We start from the raw sequence: 21,066 nt of genomic DNA, 5'->3' as shown, positions 1-21,066 counted from the left end.
GCCCTCTCGCCCCCTCCTTCGCTCCAAACCCCCCCCACCCCGCTCAATCTCCCCAGCTCGCCCCTCTCCTCCCGTCCCCCTCCCTGGCTCCAAAATCCTGTTGTGCCCTCCCCCCCTCCGCTCCAAACCCCCCCTCCTCCACTCCAAAACCCTACCTCGATCCATCTCTCCGACATGCCGATCTCCCCGGCATGCCCTTCCCCCCATCCGCCGCTCCAAAACCCCCCTCCTTCGCTCCAAAACCCTAAATCCCCCCTCCCGCCCGATCTCCTGGCACGCCCCTCCCCGTGATGTGCCCCCCGATCTCCTCCACTCAAACCCCATCTGGCGTGCGCCCCCACCATCCAATCTCCCAAGCATTCCCCTCCCCCCCAGGATCTCCTCCACTCTAAAATCCTAGCCGGTGTCTTCCTCCTTAGTGCCCCCCACCCTCACCCCCTCCACCGGCGGCCCGACGGCGATTTGGCCTTCCCTCTTCGATGCAGGAAGCGGGATCTCTTCCTCCACATCTATCGGAGTCCTCCATCGTCGTAGGAAGCGGGATCTCTCCCTCCACATCCGTCGGAGTCCTCCATCGTTGGTTAGGTATGACCCCTCCATCGCCAAACTCTCATGTGGAGGGGGGGAGGGGGATGGGGGATGGGGCAGACTTGCATATATTTTTTATAATATCTTTTTCTTTTTTCTCTTTTCTTGGATCAGTAGTCATATTGAGAACTAATTTCTTGAAAATATGAAAATACTATATGAAAAATATATCAAATAGAATATAGCAAGATTATCATCAACATGTTATTGCATCATGATTTCAAGGACCGATAAAATATTGTTGCAAATAGGTTATACATGTTGCTATCTTAGCCCATATGTTGCGTATTTGAGCTAGATAAGGATATAGTGGATAAATATTTTTATTCCATTTCAATTCGGAGTTTTTGGTTGCTTGCATAATTTTTTCAAGAAAAAACACCTCAAGTTACTTTTATTTTTTTTTTCAATTTTGATCATGCATGCATGATTTCAAATAATACAAGTAGGTGTTCAAAAATGATCGAGAATTGTCATATGGTGCACACAAGCCCAACTATGTGAAACCGACATACTACTTGTTTTTAGAGGCCCAAACAGATGTAGTTGGTGCTCCATGGATGTGAATGATTTCGTTCTTAGCAAAGAAAAATATATCATAAAGTTGAGTACATGTGTTAATAGTTTGCTGAACTCCTATTAGATTTGCTTGTGATTTGCAATAATATTAGTTCTAGCTTCTTCACACTAATTTCATGCTTCAAAAAAGAATGTACATTCTTACCCAAAAAAAAAAAAAGGCGGGGGGGTGGGGTGGGGGGATGGAACCTTCATCTTAGTTTGGCAAATAATGGGAAGATTTCATATAAGGCCACTGGAAGAGACCAACATTCTTTCATGCAACAAAGATGAAGAACCAACCTTTGACACCGAAGATCAAGACTATGGAAGACCAACTTATAATCTATAGCATGTGCCATCCAAGAACTGAGTTAAAAGATAAAGCAATTTGTGCTACCTCCTATTTTCTTTAAAAGAAAGAAAATAAGAAAGAAAACAAGTAACACAACCCAAGGGAGAAAAATAAGAAAAGTCATGACAGGAATTTGTTTTCACAATGAAAACTCTAATTGGTCTTCTATAAGCAGACATACTAAAAAAAAAAAATGTGCATAACTTATAAAGACTTAATATATCCTTAGTAACGTTATATAAAAAATCGCATGTACTAAGATTTAATATATCGTGCTTAAGGTTTACTTAGTGTTTTACTATTCTTTTGTTTTAGGAGACCATCTTCACATTACTAGGAAGTTTTTATCATTTTCGATATTTATCCTCATAAATTTTATTCTTTTATAAATTTTATTCTTTTCTGATATTTATAAAGAAATTATTGTATATAATTTTCAGAGAATACATAACGATAATAGTATCAGCGGATAGTAATTATGGATAAAAGTTGGATCGATTTGCGAGAAAGGACTTTACCTACGTATATTGAGGGAATCAATTACTTTTTGAACTTTGCATATGCTAATCAGGTAGACGATGCAAAGATTTATTATCCGTGTAAGAAGTGTAAAAATCATTTTCTTGAGGACCGACATATGGTGAAACAACATATTATTACAAAAGATTTCTTGACGACATATAAGATTTGGACTTATCATGGAGAGACATACTATTCTACTAGGCCTAACCAAGATTGTGGAGTAGAGATTTTTTTGATATGAAAGATGATATGGTTGGAATGATATAAGAGACAACTGAAATCTTAATGTCAGATGACAATATGAAATTTAATCATTTAATGCAGAATGAGGGTCATGAGGGGTCTAATCAAGAAATAAAAATTTTTTTAGACTTCTTGAAGATGCGAAACATCCACTTTATTCAAATTGCACGAAATTCATCTCATTGTCATTTATTGTTCGATTACTGCATTTGAAAGTGTTAAGTGGATGGACAGATAAGTCATTTATATTGTTACTAAAATTGTTGAATGATGTATTTTCGGAAGGGATATGCTTGTCAACTTCATATTATCAAGCAAACAAAATCACCATGGATTTGGGTTTTACTTATGAGACATAGGATGCATATCCCAATAATTGCATGTTGTTTAGAGGCAAAGATGAAGGATATGATAAATATCAAATATGTCATAGTTCTAGATACAAGTAATTTATAAAAAATTCAAATGATGATACTACTAAGAATAGTCGGATTGTTGCAAAACAAGTACGGTACTTTCTATTGAAGTCGAAGTTGCAAAAATTCTTTATGTCATCAAAAACTACAGAGTTAATGAGATGGCATGAGGAGGAACGAACAAAAAATGATGTTCAAAGACATCCTGCATACTCAATTGGCTGGAGAACTTTTGATGAACGGAATCCATCTTTCGCTGCAGATTATTAAAATATTAGACTTGGTTTAACAGCTGATGGATTTAATCCATTTAGATCAATGTTTATAGCTCATAGCACTTGGCCTTTTGTTCTAATACTATATAATTTACCACCATGGATGTCTTTGAAACAACCTTTCTTTATTATTTCTATGCTTATTGATGGGCCAAAAGGATCGGCCAATAAGATTAATGTTTATCTATAATTATTGATTGAGGAACTAAATGAATTATGGAAGAAAGGGTACTTACGTATAATGCATCAAAAAAGAGATGTTTCAACTTCATGCTATATTATTATGGACAATCAGTGATTTTTCTGTATATGCAAACTTGTCTGGATGGAGTACAAAAGGTAAACTTGCATGTTCTTCTTGTTACAATCAAACAGAATCAACATGGTTGTCACATGATAGAAAATTTTGTTATAGAGAGCATCAATGGTTCTTACTGAATACCCATAGATTTCGAAGAGATAGAATATTTTTTAATGGTCAACGAGAATACAAAAGGAAGCCTGTTAAATTAGCAAGTTCTGATATACTAAATCAATTGTGACATTAAACTTTATAGTGCATTAAGTCATCAAGTATTGATCTATTCATGGTACTATTTTAGTTAAATTTTGACAACTTTTATTTTATTTATAAAATTCTTAGAAATCTATTCATAGAGCCAGCTATTCTAAGGAATACAAACTTAGTCCATGACAAGATGTTTAAATTGTGACAACTTTTATTTTATTTAAATTCTCATCCATTAAAAATTTTTAAGGTAGAGAGATCATCTAAGTAGTATTCGAGATTTCTAAGTCACCATTTGAACCATGCTGCGTCAATTTGCTTATAATGAAATGTTCCCAAAATTTCTTCTCCATAGTGAAATTAGAGAGTCATTCGATTTTTTGATGATACAAAAAGATTCCATTATAATCTTTGTTCTAGAAAATTCATTTTTGTTGGTAACCTCATTTTATATTTTTTGTAATAATTTATTAAATTAATATATATTTTTTATTTATTTTCAAATTTAGGTACAAGTCCATGAAGACGGAGTAAGCAAATTTCAAATTCTGTTTTGCTTTTTATTGTATTTTGGACAATAAATATGTACTTGAATACTTATGTTATGTTTTGTTTTAGTTTTTATTATATTTTGAACAATGAATATGTACTTGAATACTTATGTTTAAGCAAAATCTAGATAAATTTTTAATATTGGACAATGTATTTCAAGTTATTTTTGGTTGAATAGATTTATTTTCAATATTTGAGTATTATGCTTTATTTTCTCTCTAATTGATAAGCAGGTATGTCAATAATGGTTACAATTTCACAGGCATATATACATTAAAAAAATAAATATAATTAATAAAAATATAATTTATATTTTTTACGACAATATTTGCCATCATAAATAATGTGGTAAAAATAATGAAAAAAGTTTTTTGCTACCACTATTTGCGACGATAAAATACTGTAAAGAAAAAAAAAATTTTGCTACCACTATTTGTGACGGCAAAGTGTTGTAAGAAAAAAAATTTTTTTACTACCACTATTTAAGACAGTGGAGTGCTGTAATAAAAAATTTTTACTATCACTATTTGTGATGGCTATAATTATCGTAAAAATAAAATATTTATTTGTGACGATAAAATACTGTGGTAAAAAGTTATTTACAATGACATTCTTTATCGCAAATAAATGTCACAAATATATCTTATACGATGTTCTTTTGCGAAGCAAACAATTATTATCGTAAAAAATTATCATAAAATTTTTTTGTGACGGCATTCCTCCATCGTAGAGTTTTTATTGCGGCCGAAATGATGGCGGTTAAAATACCATTATAAGGCCATCGTAAATACTCTTTTGTGATGGCAAGTCATTATTTACGATGATAAAATATCATCGCAAAAAAATTATTTTGTTGTAGTGATTGAAAATCTTCTAGTTAAACCACATCCGAGTCCCAAAAAAGGCAATGCAAAGTACCATGAAGTTAAAGTCTTCAAAGGTTGATATGCAAAGCAAAGTTTGTGGTTGAAGGAAAAGCATGGAGCACAAATTCAGAAATAGAGCGCAACCCAACTTGGAGCTATATCTTCTCGAGCAGCACTTTATTTATAAGATTTACAACACAATGGGTACACTGCAAGCTTCTCTGATATGTAATAAGAATAATTTATTAAAAATTATATATTATATAATAATTAATAGTTATATATATATAATATATTTTAATAATTAATGTTTATTTATTTATGCTGATATATAATAAAAATATCTTTTATCAAAATAATATAGAATTGATATTTTATATTTATTTTAAACATATATCATTATGCACATGTTGTGAATCCACTATATTTATTCAATCAAAATATTACGTATTAATATCACAAAAATTTAACCTACTACATCTTTTATGCATGTCATAAAATAAATAAAGTTATTATAGATTTTTACCGTGATTGAAATATAATTTTTAACTATAATAATTAATATCTTCTATTTTTATAATAATATTCTAATTGTTCTCTAAAATAATTTATATTGCAAATGCATGGAAGATAGCTGGCAAGGGGAAACTTGACCAAGATGAAAAATTTCATCCTTTTTTCGTACTTTATCTTCAAATATTATCCAAACCCCTATCTTTATCTTTGAAATGCATCCACGTGAAAAACCAACAAAATCATAATTATCACATCAACTAAAGTTTTAATCCAAAATAAAAATGAGGGCTGGTCCCAACCTACTTCTTTTGACTCTTGCCGGGATTAATATTAAATTTTTTTATACCCAAAATCCTAATTCCATTTTCAAATTAACCAGGCCTAAAACAAGCGTAACAAGAAGCACAATTGCATATACACTCATCTAGATCTAGAGTCGTGGAATTATATATATATATATATATATATATATATAGAACGGATGAATTATAGATTTGATTATCCTGTACGAGTGCATGCTAATAGAAGGCCAATCAGCAGCCCCTACCTGTTAATCAATTGGTTGTCATGGCTCATTTGTAGTGGTTCCATCATGATATATACGGCATGGTTCCACCACCATCATCACGAAACGAGCTAGCCCATATATATTTGGTCCACCACCTTGTTGAGTTAGGTCCCTCTCATTGGACTATCGGATGCGTCCAATTGAAAGGGAGCAATGGTTGGGAAGGAGATGGCATCCTCCGGACAAATCCAGTCCTCTTATCATACATCAACTTACCTCATAGAAGAATGGAAACGTACAAGACGATGAATTTCCGCTCCAAAGCCCCCCTCTCACCTTGCTTTCCTTCCACATGACATGATGATCTCTTTGTTCTTTTCAGAAGATTTGAGGCTTTTGGACTTTAGCCTGGCATTTAGCCTTGTTTTCTTGGTTATTTAGCCTGGCATTTAGTCATGTTTGTAGAGTAGGAGCGGTGAGTCCTGGATCGCAGTCCTTGGAATCTTCTCTTGGTGATGTGTTGCGGAGAAACCAAAGCCACACGGAGAGAATAAAAATCCTGCGTCTGGCCCTCAGGATATATCAGATAAATTTACGTGGGGTACAGGAATCAACGTGCATCACATCCACCATGTTTGTCGCTGGGCATTGGCCAGCAGGATGAGGCGGCCCATGCGTAATTGCCACCCACCAACCTTTGTTTCGCGTTGGTGGGGGGGAGAGAGCGAGCGCTAACGAGCACCTACCTCTCAAACTATATATGATAAACATATACATGTAATCATCAACTTCTACTTGAAATATTAATTTGAATATCTATATTCGAAGATATTTTTAGATCAACAAAAACTTGGTCAGAAAATTTCAGCTGGTATTTTATTGTGTTATCTGTTTAACATGATGGTTTATATTGTATCATACAAGGAGTGATTGATATGGTCCAAGGCACATATAATGTATAATAGATGCATAGGTTGAAAGCCTCTTTAGCGGGGGCACGAACTAGCTAGAGATCGGTCCAATTGCAATATTGTGAAATGTCTGGTAGCGAGTGGGACACATTTTTCATGTTCGATACACCAATCACTATATCTATCATTGTAACATTTTCAAACATCTTGCATCATTACACTGGCCATCATTTGATTATTATTATAGCTATCGTCCAAACAATTTCAAACATCATGTATCACTACAATAGCCATCATTTAATCATTATTTTATTGCAAGTTCATTTACAGGGCATTATAATTGTTAATTTCAGTAAATAGATCCAATAGAAAAGTTTGTCAATAACCACTATACCATACAGCATGATGGTAATAAACAGGTTTGAAATGGTTCAATCCTACTTATTTGTTACAAAAATCCTCTTAAGGTTAGGTTGAAATACCACTTAAATCCAGTAACTTTAAAAACCTACACGTACAGCCTTTATATTCATTTTAACTCTATAGTTTAACTTACACTATTAAGCAGCCCGTTGATTCAAAATGGAACTCAAGTACCACATAATAAATTTTTTCTAAAATAACTAAAATAGCCTTCAATAAAAAATGAGCAAAACCAAAGATAAAAAATTCTTCTTCTTTTCAATCTTCCCTACATCCATTGTTCTCTTGCTCCAGTGCTCTTGGATGCTCCATTATTTTCTTGTTCCAGTGCTGTTAGGCAACAACAGCCCCCTGCTCCAGTGCGCCTTCACTTTAAAATTTCTGTGTGCCAAAAACATCCTCCTCCATCGCCACCATGTGTCCATCTATGGACATGTACAGCTTCTCATCGACCCCCGCCCTGACGTAGGTCCTGGGACACGCGGCGCTCTCCACCAAGTGCTCCTGCATGGGGCCCCACTTCCATGCCATGATGTCGAAGGCCTCCGGGGAGGGAGAGAAGTGGGCCCGGGCCTCCATGGTGTACCCATCGAAGACATGGAAGGTGCCGCGCAGAAAAGACACCCTTGCACTCGTCGCGCTCCTTCGCCATGTCCGGGAGCAAGACCCACTGGTTTCTCACCGCATTGTACGCCAGGACGGACCGCAGCACATTCTTTCTCTCGTCGTGCCTGCCCGCCATAAACATCGCTCGATCCACATTCGACATCATGCAAGCGAAGGATCATCGGGGGGCCGGCATGCAGGCTCCGCTGCGCCACATCACCATTAGGATGAAGTCGTAGATGAACATCTCATCAGAGGTGATTGAGGTGCGTGGGTCCTACCCGTCAATGACCATAAGCTCGATCCTGATGGTGGCCAATTAGCAGAAGAGAGGGAGGTCATGGTGGAGCCCCAGGATGGGCGGGAGCAGGGCCCAGGCGGCAGTGGAGGCGTCAAAGAGGGCATGGCGGTACAATGGGGCGAGGGTGGCATAGTTTTTGGTAGCGAGCAGGCTCGGTCTAGGCGATGACGATGTGTGGGCAAGCGAGGCCGATGGTGAAAGGGGGACGACTCCACCTCCTACTTTCAGAGCTTGTAGTCGAAGCAGGCCACGTTGAAGGTATCGTGCGGGATGCGAAGGAGGTGCTCTCGAGCAATCTCCTTCGGAAGACCAGGTATCAGATCCCTCCTCATCCGGTATGTAGAGAGATTGGGAAGAAAATTAAGTTGATTCAGAAAAGAAGTGGGAAAGGATGGCAATTTGATCATTTTATATTTTTGAAATGATTTAAATAATGCTGCTACATTTTATGGATACAAGTATCGATTTTGAAAATTAATGGGTGAAAGTGTAATAAACGCAAATCTAATTGGAAGGATTTTTATAATTTTTTTTTTTTAAATCAATATACTACACACGTGCGCGCACAAACACTACAACAAAATTGTGCCCTTATTAAGAAGATTATGGTTTTTTTTGGTATCAATTAAGAAGATTATGGTTGCCATTAATTAGCCCTAGCTTTATTTATATAAGGATTGTCTATGCTGTTATTACTTGCAATGGCAAGGCGATGGTCCAATAATTAGATGGATCAAATTTAGCGGATCAATCAGACCATGGGCACTGGGCCGTGCTAGTTAGGCACGTGCTAGCTAGGCACGCTTGGCTCATGCCCATCAGATTAGGCTCCAAACAGGCCGTGCCAGGCACGGCCCATCGGTTAAGTTGGCCGTGCCGGATATGGCCCATTTATCCTAAACCCTAGCCTGGCACGATCCTAGATCCGAGGTCTGACAGGCCGTGCCAAGTATGGCCCAGTGGTCCGTCAGGCTCGTGAGATAGGCGATCCATTTTTTCTCTCTTTTTTTTTTGAAAAAGCAGCCCAAAACGGGCAGTGCCAGCACGGCCCGTTTAAGCCCGTTACGAGCCGTGCTTGGCACGGCCCGTTTAAGGCCATTACGAGCCGTGACGGCTCATTCCTTTTTTTTTTGGGAGGGGGGATTGGGTAACGGCTATTTTTAAATTTTTTACCATTTTATCTCCCTAACAGTCATAAAATGGCTAGTTTTAGGAGTATTTTGAAAAAAATAAAAGTTTTAGGACTTCTATAAGTATCCCCTCCTCTTCTATTTTTACCATACCAAATTAATTCTTTTCTCCTTCTCTACTACTCCTCTTCTAGTAATATTTAGCAAGTGTTCAATATTTAGCAATTAGTAAATATTCAAGTACTATACAAAAGGAGAATTAGTTCATCTATTAGAGTTTTGGAGCTTGGAGGTCATTGTTGAGATCTTGAGGAGCACAAGAGAAAGCTCACAAATCTCCACTGACCCATCTCTACTCAATTTCTTCATTTAGTATTTTGATTAATTTTTATTATTTGCATAACTCATATTTAAATATGACATCTTTTGATGAGAGCTATTTTGACATTCTTTCGATTTTTAAAAAAAAAGAAACCACTATTTCTGTTCTCTCTGAAATCAATATCGAAGATAAAAGTTCTATCTTTTATTTTCATAAAAGAACTAGTATTCACTACAAGGAATTTGACTTTTAACGATGAAATTTTAGCAACGAAATTTATTTCGTTACAAATAATTAAGCTTTTGAAATGAAATTTAAATTTCATCCCCAAAAATCAGGTATTTGCAATGAAAAAAAAATTGTTGCAAAAAGTTATATCTTTTGCAACGAAAATTTTATTTTTGTTGCTAGAAGTTAATCTTTAGCGATGAATTTTTTTTTTCATTGCAAAAAAATAATTTTTTTTGTGATGAAATATTTTTTCGTAGCAAAAAATATTTTTCTGCGATGAAAAAAAAATTTATCGCAAAAAAATTATATTTTTTACGACGAAATTGATATTTCGTTGCAAAAAATAAGGACTTTTTTGATCAATTTTATTTGTATTTAGCGATGAAACTAGTTCGTCGCTAAATTTTATTTTTTTGAAAAAATTTGAATATTTTGTGATGAAAATTTAATATTCATTGCTAGAAATTAATCTTTAGCAACAAAAATTTTTTTCATCATAAAAGATTATTTTTTTGACGATGAAAACATTTTTTGTAGCTAAAATTATTGTTTTTTGCGACGAAAATAATTACGTCGCAAAAATTTTGATTTTTTGGGATGAAATATTTTTTTCATTGCAAAAAATTTGATTTTTACGATAATTTTTTTATATTTGCGACGAGATTAAATTTTCGTTGCAAAAAATTTATCATTGGCGATGAAATAATTTTTGTTGCAAAAAATATATTTTTTTGCGACAAAATATTTACTTTTCACAACGAATTAATTTCGTCGTTAAATATTTTTTAATTAAAAAAAAAAGACACTTTGAAATAGGATAAAAATTTGTCCCAATTCAAAATAAACCTCGCTCGTTCTCTCCTTTGCCCATGCTGCCGCGGTCGCCAAACTCTTTCTCCCTCCCCGATCGCCGGCGACAGTCCTCCCTCCCCAGTCACCGATCGTTGGTCGTTGGTCATCCTTTTCGGTAAGTACGCTCCCTCCCCACCACCATCCTCTCTCTCTCTCCCTCCCGACCACCATCCTCTCTCTCTCCCTCCCCACTGCCGTCGAGCCCTCCCTCCCTGCCACCTCTGGGAAGAAGAGTAGGCCGCAGAGGACCTCACACCTATCCTCCCCCTCCTCGCCTCCGCCGTCTCCCTCTCCCTCCGCTTCCTCTCCGACTCCTCCTCCCTCCTTCCCTCGAATCCTCCCTCCTCTCCGCCTCCTTCTCCCTCTCTCGCCTCCCGTCCCTCCTTCCCTCCCCGTCCCTCCTGTCCGATTCCTCCTCTGGCCCACCAGACCAGTAGCTTGACGCTGCCCTCTTCCGCCTCGCCCACGCTGCCCCCTTCCGCGACGTTGCCGTCGCTTCGGCCTCCCATCCCGCCGCCTGCCGCCTCCCATCCCCCGCATGCCGCCGCCGCCTGTCGCCTCCCCTCCCTCCCTCTCTTTCTCACTCTTCCTCCCTCCCCACCGTCGATCGAGCCGTCCCTCCCCTGTCTCCCTCCCTCATTCTCTTTCTCAGTGCCTAAACTCATTTTCTTTCTCACTCTCTCTCCCTCACTCTCCCTGTCTCCCTCTCTTACACCGACTTGTCTGGTTTCGTAGGGCCGTCGCCGCCACCGCTGCCGCCGCCGTCGGGCCACCACCACCATCGTCGGTTGCCGTCACCGTCACTGCACAGCTATCGGATTCAAGGGGAGAGTTGAAGGTGAGAATAATTTTTTTAATTTATATATTTTTTAATTTTTATAATAATTTTTCTCAATTAATTTTAGCCATTAAAAATAATTATTTATTATTTTAATAATTAGATATAATGTTAGATATAATTATTTGTTTGATATAATTAATTTTAGTCATGATTTAAAAATATTTTAAAAATAAAAATAATTAATTTTAGCAAATAGATACAGAGATCGATGATATAGGATTCATAAATACTGCAATGAGCTGCAGGCGAAGGGGATTGATCATGTGACCCAGCCATACAGAAATTGGGCTGGGTCTAGTGACGATTGGCGGTGGTTATGTGAGCATTTTGGAAGTGAGGCATTTCAGATATGTCTAGTGTTTCAAGTTATTTTAATTTTGTTATGTCCTTTAGTGGTTATAATTGTATGTATTTTGTAGCGATGATCGGAGGCGAATAAGGTGAATAGGAGTAAGATTGATTCTATTCACACGCAAGAAAGTGCCTCTTTTGCACAGAGAATGAAGAGGATGGTACGTAACTATATTTGCAATCATACGTTGTAACTTTTTATTAAATATTTATATTATTTTGATATCTTTTTTCTTCTTTTTTTTTGTTTGAATAGGGATTATCCGGAGTCGACGCCTATGCTAAATTTTATCAAAACAAGAGTGGCGAGTTCGTGACTGAGGAGGCGAGGCAGCGTCATGTAAGTATCATTACTCTATATTTTGAATACTTTTAAAGTTTTTGAAAAAAATTTATGATTTTATTTGGTTTATTGTGAAGTAAAAAATTTACAATTGAGAGAGCAGGCGACGAGGGAGGTTGGATCTGACGATGATACTAGATCGCAGCAGGTTTGTTTGATGACAAATGATACAATTTTGGATACCGTCCTCGGACGGCAGCTAGGATCTAATCATAGCATGCGGTCCAAAAAATCACGCAGTTCGTCATCCGGCTGGTCTGATGATGCATCGATGCCAGAGACAGTTAGGACATCCATGAGCATGATGCAAGATCAAATTAGTTACTAGATGAATTGTAGTCAGATGCTCGAGAGGATGGTGGCTGCGATGGCGAGACGGCTCGGTATTGATGCTTCTGAGTTAGCACCTCTACAATCACATGATGCCGCCTCTGCATCACCATCGCGACACATATCGGGTCAGGGATCGACGCCTGGAGAAGGAAACGAGGCCAACGAGCCAGATCATACCTAGTTTGTAGTTTTCTTAAATTTAAAATGGTATATGGACTTATATTTTTGTATATGACAACGAAGATTATGAAACTTTTTGTTATTTGGAATTGGTATTTTGAATTAGAATATTTTTATTGTGTTCATATATTGTTATGTAAAATATGTTTGATATGAGAATTTGTATTTGAGCTGATTTTTTTTGATAAAAAAATAAAAATTAAATTTTTTATTTAAAATATAATTTAACGATGAAATATTAATTTTATCACAAAAACAATTATGAATCTAAAAAATAAAATTTTTATTATACATTGCGACGAAATTTTTTATTTCGTTGCTAATTTTGCGATGAAAAAATAATTTCGTCGCTAAAAGTATTATATTTTTACGATAAATTTTTTATTTCATCGTAATTATCGCGATCAAATTTTTATTTCGTCGTAATTATCGCAACAAAATTTTTATTGCGACGAAAAAAATTATTTCATCGTCAAAATTACGACGAAATTTTTTTTCGCTACAAAAATTACGACAAAATTTTTTTTCGTTCAACAAATTACGACAAAAATTTATTTCATCGTAATTATTGTGACAAAATAATTTTTTTCATCGTCATTTTTGCAACGAAATAAAAAGTTCGTCGCCATTTTTTATGTGAATTTTTTTTTTATCGCAAAAAATTACGACGAAAGAAAAGTTTTATCGCAAAAAATAAGAGAATATTTTTTTTAATCACTATATTTAGCGATGAAATTATTTTTATCGCTAATATTTGTCATGAAATTCAATTTTCATCGTTAAAATAAAAAAAATTAAAAATTAAAAAATTATTTTTTACGATGAAATTATTTTTCGTTGCAATGTTAGTGATGAAAATTTAAGCTCCTGCGATAAAATTATTTTGTCACTAATACAGCGATTACTTCATCGTCTAGGTTGACTATTTTTTGCGACGAAATAAAATCTTTTCATCGCTAAGGTGTTTTACTACGAAGTTTTCTCTATAAATTTTTAGCGACGATATATTTCATCGTAAATACTTTTAATGATGAAAAAATAAATTTTAGCGGTAAAAAAATTTCGTCGCAAAAAATTAAATTTCTTGTAGTGGTTGTATTAAATAATTTTAAAAAAATTATAATAGATAAAATTTTAAAAATAAAATATAAAAAAATATATCAAATTATATAGTTGTGTTGGTAATGGAAAAAAATAATTATTTAAAAAAAATAATAATCTAATAATTATTGATTATATTATTTTTTTATTTAAATAATTCAAGATGAAATGGAAGGCCTTGCCGTCCACTATATCGAGTTTTGGATTGTAGTGCATCTAATACAACGGTCAGAGGTTCACACGTGAGGCTTGGAGGGTTCTGGGAAACGAGTCAAAACTTATACCTCGAAAGTAGTGCACGTAAGAGTGATGGGATGCTTAGGGTGGGCTTGCCAGCGTTAGCTGGTTACCTGTCTGACGTGTATACCATTTCCTCGGTCCCATCACCCTGGGTGCTCCACAGTCCTTTCACTCCCACCGAGGTATTTAGTGCAAAAATCACGCATCCCCATGCGCCAATGTGCAGTCTTCTTTCCAACGTTAGATATATATCTCATTATCTCTTTCCTATTATTAGTAGTCGACCACGGCACCACGTCAGTAGCCTAGCGGTGGTCAGCTCCGGACTAATGGCTGGTGTATAATTAGTCGGACCGTAGAACTAGGTAGCGTCCAATGGGACAAACTATCAATGGCAGCAATAATATTTATTTATTTTATAAAAAAATATTTATATAATTTATTAAAATTTGATATCTCAAAATTCGATCTATATTGAGTTTACATCAAGATACAGGATAACGAACGGAGTCCAACGAACTTAAGAACAATCCAAACGAAACTTGAATGACGAAGATATACGCGATAGAAGATCGGTATGGAGATAATATGATCCACGGGCCGCCAAAATGAGCCCACAGGTCAGCAGCAGGCTGAGGGGTCGCCAAGGCCCAGCGCGACGTGCATGGGCGAGCTGGCCGATCATGTGGATAGGCTCAGCACGAGCGAGCGCACGGCCTATCATGGACCATGCGGTCCACGCCCCCTATGTAGACTAGGGGCATTTCCCTTCTACTTTTCATGAGGTCCACATGGACCAAAAGATGGATTCCACGCTATTTCTCACGGTTCATAGGGATTTTCTTAGACCGAATGGCTTGTTACGTAATCCGATGGCTCGTATGATTTTCGATCATGATCGACGGTTCTAGAAGGCTTTGACATGATCAAAAGTGCTATTCGACTTGATTTTGGTCACAGTATCCCATCAGAACTCAAACAATGGCATTTTATGCATTTTGTACTTAGGATTGAGCTCGATTCCAGGTCTTTAAAAGATCCTATGGCGAACAGAGGCTTGGTATCTATGGTAGCAGTGGTGTTCGACGAACCTGAGGAGTAGCAGTCGTGAGAAATCCAGCAACAACAGATCCTGAAAAAGACACCGTCAGAGAGTAGAGACAGGGGTGCTTCAGATAGATGTCAGGCAGCAGACAGCGATCACTTCAGGGGTTCAAGGGATCTTTCTAGAGAGAGAGTTTTTATGACGGAGAGCTTCTTGTGAAAGAGAGATTGGATGTACGAGTGTTGAGGGTATGATCTTTTCTTATAATTTTTTCTTTTTTCATAGTGAAGCTTGCATGCTTCGTGGAGACAAGTCTTTTAGCTGATCCATGTATTTGGTGATTGTATTTCTGTTTTATTTTTTCTTTCTTTTTGTTGCGATGTGTGGTATCGAAAAGATCCTGTGGAGGTAGTGTCCTGATCAGACATCACCAACAAATGATATCTAAGTAGGTGATATCACAACAAGTGGTATCAGAGAGAGACGTACCAAGATGCAGGTTGTGACGGTGGTGATCAAGATTGAAGATGGAGAAAATAAGCTCAATCAAGATGGAGATCAACATATTTGATGAAAAGAGCAATTTCTTCTTGTAGCAAGTGAGGATGAAAGACTTGCTTATCCAACAAGGATTGATCGATACTCTTTTGTGCGAGAAGAAGCTGACTATCATAGAGATGTAGGATTGGAGGTAGCTCCAGATGTAGGTGGTGAGTACGATCCGCTTGTACTTAGCAGATAAGGTGGTGATTCATGTGCTTGGCAAGTCGTCCCTGATGGTGCTGTGGTCAAAGCTTAAGAAGTTGTACATGATGAAGTCTCTCACAAACACTTTCTTCATCTAGAGGCAGTTTTACTAGCTACGGATGACTGAGGGATACATTGTGCAGGAGCATCTCAGTCATTTTCGAAAAATTCTCACCGACCTCCTTAACATCAGCGAGAAAGTTGAAGAGAAGATCAGGACGTTAGTTTTGCTAGCGTCACTTCTTCCTTCGTATGAGTCTTTGGTGACTGTTCTTCTAGTAGAGAAGAGCATTATCAAGATGAATGAGGTCACCACGGCGATTCTTTAGAATGAGGTTCTCAGGAGGGAGAACCCAACTTCGAGCTCAGATAGCAGCTTAGTTTTGGTGGTTTCTGGAGGAGCAGAAGGCGGCAGATGGAGCGACAGAAAATCACGATGAGGGTGGTCCAAGTCCAGAACGAGAGACTTAAGCAAGATCAGATGTTACCGTTGCGATGAGTTGGAGCATTTAGCCAGAGATTGCTTTTAATTCAAGGATCGGACGAGGACTACTGCAGTGACGGTCAGTAGCGAGTCAGAAGATGATGTCGTGGAGATATCTGATGAGGTATCTACTTCTTTCTAATAGTAGTTTTAGATTCTACATGCACCTATTATTTATGTTACAGAAAAGAGCAGTTTGACTCTCTGGAGCAGTAAAGGCACTGTTTATCTGCCGGATGGATCAAGCTGTACGATCAGAGGTATCAAAATGGTTAGTTGGAGGACACATGATGGTATAGTGAGGAGATGGAGGAGGTCCAATACATATCTAATTTCAGGCAGAATCTTTTCTCACTAAACTGACTGGATTCAAGAGGCTACAGAACAGTAGCTGGTGGAGGAATCCTGAAGTTCATGCACAATGATAGGATTATTCTGAAGGAGAAGAAGAGGATGAGAGGACATTACTATCTGGTGAAAAGTTCAGAATGAGATGGAGCTCCAGGTAGAGATGGATCGGACATGAGACGTACGTAAGATTTGGAAGGATGAGAGGTGATATTACAGGATGAGATTCCTATTACCGTAGGAGGATACTCCGAATAGATCTCAGGTCAGGAGAAGCACAGCAAACGATGGAGATAAGATCGAGGGGCCTTGCTCGACTCTGATGTTTGTCCATCCACGATCGACAGGTGATTGTCTCAGGACATGGGAGTGAGGAGATCCAGAAGCTCTCAGAGTTAGGATTAAATGGAATATCGAGTTGAGATGAAAATTGTTAAGATTTGATGTCTCGAGATTCAATCCATGCTGAATACACAGCGAGGTTCAGAATGACGAACGGAGTCCAACGAGCCTAAGAACAGTCCAAACGAAGTTCGAATGGTGAAGATACGTGCGATAAAAGGCTAGCATGGAGGTGGTACGATCCACAAGCCACTGGAGTGGGCCCATGGGTCGGTAGCAGGCTGGCAGGCTGTTAGGGCCCAGCACGATGTGTGTGGGTGAGCGGGCTGACCACACGGGCGGGCCCAATGCGAGCGAGCGCTCGGCCATGCGCACGACCTATCGCGAACCATGCGGTCTACACCCCCTACGTGAACCAGGGGTGTTTCCCTTCTGCGTTTCATGCAGTCCACATGGACCGAAAGATGGATTCCACATCGTTTCTCGTGGTTCATAGAGATTTTTGTAGATCGGATGGCCTGTTGCACGATCTGATGGCTCGTATGATTTTCGATCATGATCGACGGTTTCGGGAGGCTTTGATGTGATCAAAAGTGCTATTCGATTTGGTTTTGGTCATAGTATCCCATCAGGACTTGAGCAGAGGCCTTTTACGTGTTCTGTACTCGAGATTGAGCTCAGTTCCAAGCCTTTAAAAGATCCTACGGTGAACAGAGGCTTGGTATCCATGGTAGCAGTGGTGTTCGGCGAACCTGAGGAGTAGCAGCCGTGAGGAGTCCAGCAACAGCAAATCCTAAAAAAGATGCCATCAGAGAGCAGAGGCAAGGGTGCTTCAGGCAGACTGTCGGACAGCAGACAGCAGTCATTTTAGGAGTTCAGGGGATCTTTCTAGAAAGAGCTTTTATAAGGGAGAGCTTCTTGTGTGTGAGAGATTGGATATATGGGGGTTGAGGATGTGATCTCCTCTTGTAATTTTTTCTTTTCTCATAGTGAAACTTGTATATCCCATGAAGACGAATCTTTTGACTGATCCATATATTTGATTGTGTTTCTGTTTTATTTTTTCTTTTTTTCTGCTGCAATGTGTGGTATCGAAAAGGTTCTATGATAGTGGTGTCCTGGCCAGATATCCCAACAAGTGATTTCAGAGCAGGTGATATCATAATATAAGTATATTTAAGCATTAGATTAGATAGCAATATATATCTATCGATAAGTAATTACTGGATAGCGTTTAGTTAATAAAGATACATTCCTCTTTGGCGGGATGATTGCTCATCTTATACCTAAAATTTTATATAGAGATAATGGTATTTAACTATTAAATTCATTTAAGATAATTCGATCTATTGTAAATATGGTTAAATTATCTATTTAATGAAATGATCAAATTAAGATATATATTTTTGATCTATTTAATAAATATATCGAATTCGAATTGATAGATTTTTGATCCATCTTATATTTGACATGATCCGATTACTGCTTCTAATTTTAAATTGCTAATCCTACTCCTCTGTGGACCATAATTATTTGCATACACTATTCTTGCATTATGGGTTTCAAATTAATATAATTGAAGTGCATATTTTCAGAAGATTCAGATTTTTATAAGTAGGTATATCAATGATAAATTTTTTCCCAATTATGTGATATCGCACCATTCATAGCTACTATTTATTCAGTCTAAAAACTAGAGTAAGGTTTCCTATGAAAATTAAAGTCATCGGAGAGCGAAATGGAGTTAATATAACAATGCGGACATAGAGATTTTGAGTAATTCAGCATATCATTCATTCCATGATAAATAGAAAGGAAAGCATTGGTTGCCCCACGGACAAAGGTCAAATTAATCCAAACAGTAACTATTCCCGTATGATACTCTCGCAACCTCAGCTATCTCTCCTCCATTTGGTGGCCTACGCAAGATTCCTTGCGTCATATCACGTGCAACTTTTCCATGGATAAAATCACATGCGTTCGTTTCTTTTTCCGCCCCAGCCACATCACACTTAAATGTTCACGAAGCGGAAGGCAAGAAGCAATGGTTCTATTTTTTTATTCAAAAGCACAATGCAAGAGCAAAGATGAGAAAGACGTGACGTCACCGACAAAAACCGAGGTCTCCCGTGTTAAGCATCACCGTCTCCCTGCTTCTCCTGTCTTGTCAAACTAAAGCACTAAGATGGACCTCAAACAAGTACCAATGCATTCAATATTACATTTGGCTCGAGAAATTTGTTCTCGTATGAGTTTATACGGGTGCCGTTCCCGTCACCCCGTTCTCCGGAGAAGAGACGCGGTAGGTAAGTGCGACTTCGTGTGTTTGGTCTTTTATTTATTATATGATAAAATAGAAGGTATGTTAGCGTGGATTAGAACGCAAGCTTGCGTTGGGGCTTATAATATACTCCCATACATCTCATTCGGGTTTACTAAGAAATACTTCCATACCTGATGCACCGCTCCCCCCCCCCCCCCCCTCTCTCCTCGTGCTTTTCTTTGTAAGATAATGCACTAAGCAGAGACAAAAAATATTCTGATCTTGATGTAAGTACCGTTTACTTTAGATCATTGAAATTCACTGTTTTATTTCTCTAAATCTTATTTCAAAAGATATCTCACATGAAAAAAATGATCTCTTTCTATATAAACTAGAGAGACGTCTCATATGAGAAAAATAATCACTTCCTATATAAATTAGAATTTCTCTTAATTCATAACCAATATAAAATGCATTCCTTCCTTATTATCATTATACATTCTAATAATGGATTAGCTATATCTCAATATCCAACATCTCCTGCATCTTTTTAGACCGTTTATAAAATGTAATGGTCATGAATTGCATGTAAAAAATTGTGCCTTGATTCCTCTTGAGCGAAGACTGATTTAATCCTTAGCCTTTTCTCCGACATGCATATCGGCAACCAAAATACGTGGGGCTTTCCAAATTTGGCAAAACCATGCAACATGTTTTAGAAAGTATTCACTTTATTTGAGCATTAAATGAATAATAACTGTTGCTTTATCTCCTGCTAATGAGATTTTCAACAACCATTCCTCTTCATTGTAATCTTTGATACATGTTACTTAATTCACCATGCCATCGTTGGTTTGCCAAAAGATAGCTATTGTGTTTGCGTGATCCTGTGTGCATGTAATGAGTTAAACAGTTTTTTTAAAGGGTCCTTAACGCAGTTCTTAATGGACAATTATATACAAATTGGAAATAAATAGTCGGCCTTCCATGAAAGGCAGATATTTAGCTCAGCATTATTTGGATTAGATTTCATCATTTGCTCAAAAAAAGATGATACTTTATTGCATTAGAATTAGACTTGAAGGTAGTATTTGGATACCAAAATTCTGGATAGAATAAGGATTTATTCCATCTTATTCCTCCAAACAGATGAAAAAATGATGGTGGGCCACCATCATTTAGCAATTTCGATCAATCCTCCTTAATTTCAGGCAATTCTGATTTAGCAATTTCATGGTGGATCATGAAATTACTTATTCTAGGTCTTTAATGAGCATCATCTAGGTACATGGAATAATACTGTATTAATTGCATTAGAATAAGGACTGGATTAGCATATTTCTAACCAAACGGAAATTTGGAATAACAAAGGTGAATAGCTATTCTTTGAGAATTCGTATTCATTCCAAGAATAAGATTTGGGTATCCAAATACTACCGAAGGGATTTCATGGAATTTATTTTTCATCTTCAAAGCTTTGTTATTGATATATGTTGTTACTTTTATGTATGGCCTATGTTTAGATGTTGGTGATCTTCTTGCTCGAGGCATCTCGGATCTACAGATCTGAGTGCAACCACATTGGTTGTTAGACAGCATCATTGTAATGATTGTTCAATAGAAGGCAATTGAAGAGAAACAACAATCTATCCATAATGATCAATCATGGACCACGGGACATTTTCGATGAGTTTCTAAGGAGGTGCAACTCTCATTTGCGAAACATGTACACAATGGTGCAACTACTGAAAAACACCTTACTCAA

The 21,066-nt window shown here is 37.4% G+C and overlaps 1 pseudogene; it reads right to left on the bottom strand.

Annotated features, from left to right (window-relative positions):
- Window positions 1-7,613: 7,613 nt before the first annotated feature.
- LOC105043560 (F-box/kelch-repeat protein At1g80440-like) lies at window positions 7,614-8,480 on the bottom strand (annotated as a pseudogene).
- Between the last annotated feature and the right edge of the window lie 12,586 nt (window positions 8,481-21,066).

This window comes from Elaeis guineensis, chromosome 4, assembly GCF_000442705.2.
Source record: "Elaeis guineensis isolate ETL-2024a chromosome 4, EG11, whole genome shotgun sequence".
Taxonomy (NCBI): Eukaryota; Viridiplantae; Streptophyta; class Magnoliopsida; order Arecales; family Arecaceae; genus Elaeis; species Elaeis guineensis.
Note: the sequence above shows the minus strand (reverse complement) of the source record. Positions and strands in the feature narration are given on the sequence as shown.